The sequence below is a fragment of the Cannabis sativa genome, chromosome 3 (genome assembly GCF_029168945.1).
Source record: "Cannabis sativa cultivar Pink pepper isolate KNU-18-1 chromosome 3, ASM2916894v1, whole genome shotgun sequence".
Taxonomy (NCBI): Eukaryota; Viridiplantae; Streptophyta; class Magnoliopsida; order Rosales; family Cannabaceae; genus Cannabis; species Cannabis sativa.
The window spans coordinates 7,838,898-7,848,494 of NC_083603.1; the positions used below are offsets into that span (position 1 = coordinate 7,838,898).

Here is a 9,597-nt window from a genome sequence, read left to right on the forward strand (position 1 = left end):
CATGGGTAGGTGAGAAGTCATTTAGGCTATACTATACCATAAGCACAATTATACCAAACAAACCTAGACAATTCTTTTGCTTTCTTTCCATATATCCCAAAAACAGAAATAAGAGATTGCAATTTTTCTTATGTGTGTACCTCATAATTTTCTTAACTTTTTTCAAGAAGACACATTTTTTTTTATAGGCACAACACACAATATTATTCTTTTTTTTTCTTTTCAATCTCTCATTCCTACACTTTATATTTTTCACTTACAGCACTTATTCCCCCCCAAACTTGCTTCAAGGCTCATGGCATAATAAGATATGTTCAGGGTGAAAAGAGTTGAAGATAACGAATTTAGCTCAGTTAAGTGGTGAAATTTTTTTTTAAAACAGGCTAAGGCTCAACTTTGGGTATACTAAGGATAAAACTTTTTTAGGTAGGCTTGAAAGGCTCAATCGTTCCAAAGAAAACTTGCCTAAATCACTTTCCAAACAAAAATCATCAAGGATTTCGCTTCAAGAGAGTATGTCAAACAAATTCTATTCCATGTTCAATCAGTCATTCCACAATCCAAATAGAACAAAAGTGATATGTGAGAATAGCCAATGTTTTAAATCTACATGAATCACTTCCTAGCACACATCCAATTTAATTCAAACAGTTGCAAGTCAAGCACACAGTTATGTTTCAATCCATTGCACAAGTGAATAACAACAATTCAATCCATTTTTCAATTTAGCTATCACGCAAGACTAAAAAAAAACTAACCTAAAACAAATAAACAACTAAACTAAAACAAATAAACGCGAAAAAATAAATTAAGTTTCCCCCCCCATGTGTGAAAATAAACCAGGGTGAGAGAAACTTACCTGAGCCCCTTTAGAAGGGGTTTGGCGGCGGTGGCTGGTCATAAGGGTTGAAACGGGGTGGCATGGGAAAATAGTTTGGATCATCCACACCGATATTCATCCTCGTGACAAGTGTGTTCAATTGAGCCACCTGCTGCTCATCGAAGATACTCCTCTGGGCCATGTAATTTTGCATATGCATGTTCTGCTGAATCAGATAATTCAGCTGATTGTGAGTGTACTGCATGGCAGGGTCAAGAGGCCCGACAAGACGTGGTGGTTCGATGTCCTCACGTTCCTCTTCTTCTCTTGCCGGAGGACCTCCTTGAACTGGCGGTTGACCATGAGGATGAGGAGGTTTGAAGCGAAGAACGATCGCGGGTTAATAGGGCGCTGTGGCGGTGCCTTTGTATCATATGAGTACTGTGGTACTCCATGTTTCTCACATAGGTCAGTGATTATTCCAGCCAACCCTAGTCCTCCACCGGAAGATCCCTCAACCATAATGTCAAAGGTCGTTCGAACAATATCCCCCACATACAAATTATACCCTTTCATAATGCCGTAAACCCATTTAAGTCTGTCCATTTGAGCATCAGAAAAATGCTTGTTGGGGAGCATCCTTGCACTAACAAAGTAAAGCCAAGCCTTGGCTACTGGGTTGAGTTCACATCGGTACAATTGGTATGGTTCTCCACTAAGCTCATGGAACCTAAGGCCAGGATACCCTAGAGTCTCAGCAATATCCACATAATTCGTACTTCTCTCATAAAATTGTCGTTTCAAGGGTTGTTCTTCATAAGTGAAAGTTTGGAGATCATAAAGGGCATGAATAGCGTCTGTGGTAGCAGGCACTCTAACCCCCCTAACTCTAACTTTGCCCTCTTCTCTTTCAGGCCAGTTGGCTAAAAATTCCAAAGCTAGAGTTTGATTACCACGCTCAGTGACATCTACGAACTTAGTCCATTGCCTCTGTAGGATTTGATCCCTAATAGATGCAAAAGCAGGGGGAATGTTGGCAGTTTGGCTTAGGTTGACAATGTCTATCCCTCTATCTTCAATGAATGCCCTATCTTTCAATTTCAAAAACCGCTCTTGAGCCTCCATGTTGGTAAACCTAACTCTATCAAGATTAGGGCGTCCCCTAGATGGGTTGGATGATGAAGCTCCCTCTTCATTAACCCTTGACCTCTTTGGACCCATAACTCCCAAATTTTTTCTAACTCTCAAGATTTTTCAAAATTTTGACAGCACTTCCCCTTAAAAATCGACTTCCCGGGATTTAACCCTTTCACAATCACATTCAATTGACTCACCACAATAATGTTCAACAATGTATGATCAACAATTCCAAAAATTTCAACACAAAGTCTAATATTCTCTAGCAATCCACAAATAATCCAATCAAACTTGTGTAGAGAAATTAAAATTTGTTACCTCAATGAAAATCACTCTTTAGTCAACCTCCATTGATGAGAACCTTGAAGCTTTAGGGAAGAAGAAGGTGAATAGTGATTTTTCTGAAATTTGGGTGAGGTTTAGGGATTTTGGAATGGATTTTTAGAGGAAAAGAGTGTTAGATGAGAGAAATAAGGGATTATGATGATTTGGGATGAAAGTTTATGGATAATTTTGAGGAAAATTGGTTTGAATGGGGTTAGATGAAGAAATTAGGGTGAAAAGGGTGGTTTTCGGCTGGAGAAGGTAGGGTTGGAATGTGGGGTTTTGATTTGAAATGTTAGGGATTTTGAGTTTAAAAAGGGCAATCTGACCATTCTCGCCGCGGCGACATGTAGCCTCGCCGCGGCGAGAATCCGTGAATTTATAGGCCATTCTGTAAGTCGAATCTCGCCGCGGCGGCATGTCTCCTAGCCGCGGCGAGATTTCGCGAAATTGGACCTGTTTCTGTAAGTCCATCCTGGCCGCGGCCATACATCCCATGGCCGCGGCCACTGATCAAAAATATTTTTTTTCTTTTTTTTTTTCAATAACGAAACAGAATGAACATCAAGAAAAATAACAGTAAACTTAAAAAGAGTTCAACTAAATCAAAAGAACACTTGGGTTGCCTCCCAATTAGCGCTAACTTTATCGTCGCTCAGCTAGACGTTGATCGAGATCTTTAAAGTGGCGCCAGAATCATGGCGGACTTGGTTTGATCAAATTGACCTCCCAAGTAGAGCTTTAATCGCTGTCCATTCACTTTGAAAGTATTAGGACTTTCACCTTTTAGTTCCACTGCTCCGTAGGGAAACACTTTGATCACCGTAAATGGCCCTGACCACCTTGATTTTAATTTACCAGGAAACAACTTTAGTCTTGAGTTAAAGAGTAGAACTTGTTGACCAGGTTGAAACTCCTTTCTGACTAGATTTCTGTCATGCCATCTCTTAGTTCTGTCCTTGTAAATCTTGGCGTTTTCATAAGCTTCATTTCGAAATTCTTCCAATTCATCCAACTGTAGTAGTCTTTTCTGCCCAGCAGCTTTTAAGTCCATGTTTAGAGTTCTCATTGCCCAATAAGCCTTGTGTTCTAGTTCCACCGGTAAATGACACGCCTTTCCAAACACCAACCGATATGGTGACATCCCGATTGGTGTTTTGAACGCTGTTCTGTAAGCCCACAATGCGTCATCCAACTTTCTTGACCAATCTTTCCTTGATCTCTGCAACGTTTTCTCCAGAATCATCTTTATTTCCCGGTTAGAAATCTCAGCTTGGCCATTACTTTGCGGATGATAAGGTAGATCTGTTCTATGACGAACACCATATCTCGAAAGGAGTGCTTCGAATTGTTTGTTGCAAAAGTGACTCCCTTCATCGCTTATGATTGCTCGAGGAGTTCCAAACCGAGTGAATATGTTCTTTTGAAGGAACCGAAGGACTGTTTTACCATCATTAGCTGGTGTGGCTGCAGCTTCCACCCATTTTGACACATAATCCACAGCTAATAGGATGTATAGATTGCTAAACGATGAAGGAAAAGGACCCATAAAGTCTATCCCCCATACATCAAACAACTCTACTTCCAAGATTCCTGTCAAAGGCATTTCGTTTCTCCTTGAGATGTTTCCTGTACGCTGACAACGATCACATGCCTTCACAAAAGTACTAGCGTCTTTGAAAAGCGTTGGCCAAAAGAATCCACTTTGCAACACCTTGGCAGCTGTTCTAGTTCCACTGAAGTGTCCCCCACATGGTAAAGCATGACAGTGATTAAGAATAGAGTACATCTCCTCTTCAGGCACACACCTTCTTATTATCTGATCTGCACAGTGCTTGTAGAGGATTGGCTCTTCCCAATAATAATGTTTCACCTCAGAAAAGAACTTCTTTAGTTGTTGTCGAGATAGCTCAGGAGGAGTGATATTGGCAGCCAAGAAGTTAACATAATCAGCATACCATGGTACCATCAGACTTTCCCTCACACTAAAGAGTTGTTCATCGGGAAATTGTTCATTTATTTGTACCTCTTTTGTATTCTGACTTTCTTCTAGTTCTAGTCTTGACAAGTGATCTGCCACCAAGTTCTCAGTACCCTTCTTGTCTTTTATGTCTAGATCAAATTCTTGCAAAAGAAGAACCCATCGAATCAGTCGTGGTTTGGCATCCTTCTTAGTCATCAAGTATTTGATTGCTGAATGATCTGTATACACTATCACTTTATTACCAATTAAGTAGGGTCGAAATTTGTCACATGCAAACACTATGGCCAGCATCTCTTTTTCTGTAGTAGCGTAGTTTAGTTGGGCATCATTCAAGGTTTTGCTTGCATAATAAATGGTTACGAATACCTTGTCAACCCGTTGTCCCAAGATCTCCAATAGCATAATCACTTGCATCGCACATGATTTCAAAAGGTAATTCCCAGTTTGGTGTAGTCACAATCGGTGCTGAGATTAACTTCGCCTTGAGAATTTGGAATGCTTCAAGACAATCTTTCCCAAATTCAAAAGGTACTCCACTAGCAAGAAGATTGGATAGCGGTTTGGCCACTTTGGAAAAATCTTTGATAAATCTTCTATAAAACCCGGCATGACCCAAAAAGCTTCGAACTCCCTTAACTGAAATTGGAGGAGGCAAGTTCTCAATTGTAGATACTTTGGCTCTGTCGACCTCAATACCTTCTTTTGAGATTTTATGTCCCAGCACTATTCCTTCTGTAACCATGAAATGGCACTTTTCCCAGTTCAGCACCAAATTAGAGTCTTCACATCTTGCTAAAACCAACTCCAAGTTACTCAGACATTGGTCAAACGATGAGCCAAACACTGAAAAATCATCCATGAACACCTCGATGCACTTTTCTATTAAATCTGAAAATATAGCCATCATACACCTCTGAAATGTTGCTGGAGCATTACATAGCCCAAATGGCATTCTTCGAAAAGCAAAAGTACCATATGGACATGTGAATGTTGTTTTCTCTTGATCCTCCGGTGCTATAGCTATTTGGTGATACCACAGTATCCATCAAGGAAACAATAGTACTCTTGTCCTGCCAACTTGTCTAACATCTGATCAATGAATGGGAGTGGAAAGTGATCTTTTCTTGTAGCCTTGTTGAGTTTTCGGTAGTCAATGCAAATTCTCCATCCCGTGACAGTTCTGGTTGGGATGAGTTCATTCTTCTCATTCTTTACCACCGTCATCCCTCCTTTCTTTGGAACAACTTGGACTGGGCTCACCCATTTACTGTCTGAAATAGGATACGCTACCCCTGCATCTAACCACTTCAAAACTTCTTTTCTGACAACCTCCTTCATTGGTGGATTTAATCTACGTTGTGCATCAATAGTTGGCTTCACTCCTTCCTCCATTAAGATTCTATGCATTACAGTTGAAGGGCTGATCCCTTTAATATCTGCTAAAGTCCATCCAATGGCTTTTGAATGCTTCCTTAAAACCCGTAATAGCTTATCCGTCTCTACAGAAGATAGGGAAGAAGCCACAATAACAGGAAGTGTCTTATTTTCACCCAAATATTCATACCTGAGATGCTCTGGTAGGACTTTTAACTCTAGTTGAGGAGGCTTTTCAGTAGATGGGGTAGGCTTTGTTGGTATGACTCCTAACTCTTCATAATATTTTCTATTCAGCGGTCCATAAGAATCGAGCCACATAGCATATTCATAAGCTTCCTTACCATCTTGTTCTACCACCTCTTCTTGTACCAAAGTCAGATTAAGAGGATCTTCAGCATGTGTCTTTGTCTCCACCAACTGGTCCACCACATCAATTGCAAAACAGTTGTCACTAGCTGTAGGATAGGTCATTGCTTTGAGTACATTAAATACAACTTCATCTCCTTGTACCCTTAGCTTTAACTCTCCTTTCTGAACATCAATTAGTGCTTTCCCTGTTGCCAAGAAAGGTCTCCCCAGGATGATAGGAACATTACTGTCTTCTTCCATATCCAGAACAATGAAATCAGCTGGGAAGATGAACTTGTCCACCTTTACTAACACATCCTCAATGACTCCTCTAGGGTGAGCTAGCGATCGATCTGCCAATTGAAGAGTTACAGTAGTTGGCTTTGCTTCACCTAGCTGCAATCTTTTGAACACTGACAAGGGCATTAAGTTAATACTGGCTCCCAAATCACATAGTGCATTTATCCCTTCAATTTTACCAATAGTACAAGGAATAGTGAAACTCCCTGGATCTCTGAGTTTTGGAGGGAGTTTCTTCTGTAGAATAGCGCTACACTCTTCAGTTAGAGCCACTGTCTCATAGTCTTCCATCTTCCTCTTCTTTGACAAAATTTCCTTCATAAACTTCACATAACTTGGCATCTGCTCTAGAGCTTCAGCAAAAGGAATGTTAATGTGAAGTCTTTTGAAGACTTCTAGAAACTTGGTGAACTGCTTGTCCAAGCTTGACTTTCTCAGCCTCTGAGGATAGGGTATCTTTACATGATGATCAATACTAATCGGTGGAGACTGTTGAAGTGGAGCTGGGCTATCAGTAGCCTTCTCTGCTGTCGGTGTTGGTGTCGGAACTGGTTGAGCATTTATTTCTACATCTACCTCAACTGGTTGTGGTAACTCAGGCCCATCATACTTCTTACCGCTCCTCAGGGTAATTGCCTTGCAGTTTTCTTTAGGATTAACTTCAGTAGTGCTAGGCAAATTTCCTTGAGGGCGGGTTGCTACCTGAGTTGCTACCGGCCCATCCGAGTCCGGTGTCTTTAATTGAAGATCTAGTTTCGGATCATGAATTGGAGCAGTAAATCTGTCTGCAAACTAGAACTTCCACCAGAGGCTTGTTGCTGATTAAACTGTTGGTTCTGATTTCTTTGTTGATAGAACCCACTATTTCTTCGGTTGTTATTCTGGTTGAACCCATAATTGTTGTTGTTGTTCTGTGAAAAATTCCCCATGGCCTTAGCTTCATCCATTGGCAAATCATCCACATCTACTTGGCACTCCGAAAAGTGATGACTTCCTCCACATAACTCACAAACAATTTGGGCTTGCTTAGCTTGCCCTGCAATGATTTTAGTCAATGCCTCAACCTGAGCTGTTAACTTTGTGATGGCATCGACTTCTAACACACCAGCTACCTTCTTGGATTGACTCCTTTCAGTTGGCCACTGCTGGTTGTTTAGAGCCATCTCCTCCAATAGATCATATGCCTCATTAGCACTCTTTCTCATAAAAGCTCCGCCCGCTGCTGCATCTATTAGAGTTCTAGTATTACCAACCAACCCGTTGTAGAATTTGTGAACCAGCATCCACTTCTCTATACCATGATGGGGACACCTCCTGATCAGATCTTTAAACCTCTCCCAAGCCTCATAGAGAGATTCATTATCTTGTTGGCAGAAATTGTTGATTTCTCCTCTTAGCTTTGCAGACTTAGCTGGAGGAAAGAACTTTGACAAGAATTTTGTTGCCAGATCATTCCATGTAGCAATAGAATTCGGTGGCAAAGAATTCAACCAACTCTTGGCTCGTTCTCTGAGCGAGAATGGAAACAACCTTAATCTAATGGCATCGTCGCTAACTCCATTAACTTTAAAAGTTTCACAAAGTTCCATGAAGTTAGAGAGATGCAAATTAGGATCTTCAGAAGGGAGACCACCAAACTGAACTGAAGACTGCACCATTTGAAGGATGGCAGGTTTGATCTCGAAGTTGTTTGCATCCACTGCCGGTGGCCTAATACATGACTGCACTCCCGTCAGAGTAGGGAGAATGTAATCTCTCAAGCTACGGCCATTAGCTTGATCTTCCACAGCGCCACCATTATTACGCCCATTGTTCCCAACATTATTGTTCACATTGGCAGCCATGATTTCTGATGTTTCAGCAGTTGCTGAAACTCTTTCTTGCCTCTTGTTCTTTCGATTCTTCCTGCAAGTTTTCTCAATTTCAGGATCAACTGGTAATATGACTGATTGTCCTTGACGGCGCATGCACTTAGGATTCCTGAAATAGATCAAGAAAATATTGCAAGAAAAAGGTTAGAAAAATCAGCAAGAGAAAATATACCAAAGTAGAAGTTAGTATAATTTTATGTAATATTAATCTTTAACAATTCCCCGGCAACGGCGCCAAAAACTTGTTGCTATAATTTTAAACACTACGCAAGTATACGCAATCAAGTAGTAAATCTCACACAGGTGAGGTCGATCCCACAGGGAATTGGATTAAGTACCACTAAATTATACTTATGATTCTATTCGGTAAATCGAAAGCAATTATGATTTAAAAAACAGTGAAATATGAAAGAAATTCAGAAAACTTAATAACACAATTTAAAGTCGAGCAAGATGAGGCAATAGGGAGGAGAATCCTGTTGTTGTTTACCCAAATTGTTAATGATTAATTACTATCCTATTCTTGGAGTGAATGACAGATTATGAAATAACCTAGCTCCTTTCAGATCTTCTAGATTCTAAATCACAAGTTATCTAATTAATTCCTTAACTAAACTAACATGAAATCAGCATTAAGCAATAATCTACTCGTCACATAAGTCATGCAAATACTTTCGTTTCACATAGAACATTGATTATCTTAATTTTAGCATTCTCAATTCTCACTTTTCAGATTTTGAATTGAGATCATAGAACATGCACAAGGTGATCAATCTTAAACATGAAATTAAACACAAATTAAGATAATTTCACACACAAGAATTGAGGAATGGTAATTAAACATTAACTAGGAAAATATTAAACAACAATCATCATCCTCCCTAAATGGGAAATTTAGTTCAGAAACAAATCCATAACCATTCCTATAGCAATATTCAACATAAATAAATTAAAGAGGAATAAAGAAAAGAACTGTTGGTGGATGAATTCTGGATCTTCACTTGAATCTCTATGCTCTTCCTGCCGCTCTCAGCTGTGTTTTAGGGTTCCAAATCGCTCTCCCTGACTTCCAATCGCAGTTTTCTATTTATACTTGAAATTTAGGGTTCGATGGACGAAAATGCCCCTGGTCCGTACGGGATCTCGCCGCGGCCAAGCTTCCTCTCGCCGCGGCGAGAATTTGCCAATTTTAGGTGCTTTCTGTTTCTCGTAACTCGCCGCGGCGAGCCTCTTCATCGCCGCGGCCAGATATGGAAAAACTCAAAAATTAAGTTTTTCTTCGGCTCAGCACGTCTTTCAATGAATTTCTGCACCCGAAACCTCTTTTACTCCAAAGAACCTGAAAACATAGAAAACAAGCGTAATTCCGTCCCAACACAGCTAAAGATGCACATAAATTGGATCCAAAACATAGGCTAAAAATAGCCTAACACGCG

At 40.3% G+C, this 9,597-nt stretch overlaps 1 non-coding gene and 1 pseudogene across 1 annotated transcript; one reads left to right on the forward strand and one right to left on the reverse strand.

Annotated features, from left to right (window-relative positions):
• Positions 1–4,770: 4,770 nt before the first annotated feature.
• Positions 4,771–8,134, reverse strand: LOC133035883 (uncharacterized; annotated as a pseudogene).
• LOC133036370 (small nucleolar RNA R71) lies at positions 7,584–7,690 on the forward strand. Its single transcript, XR_009687026.1, has one exon. It is a non-coding gene; the product is annotated as a small nucleolar RNA R71 (small nucleolar RNA).
• Positions 8,135–9,597: the final 1,463 nt, after the last annotated feature.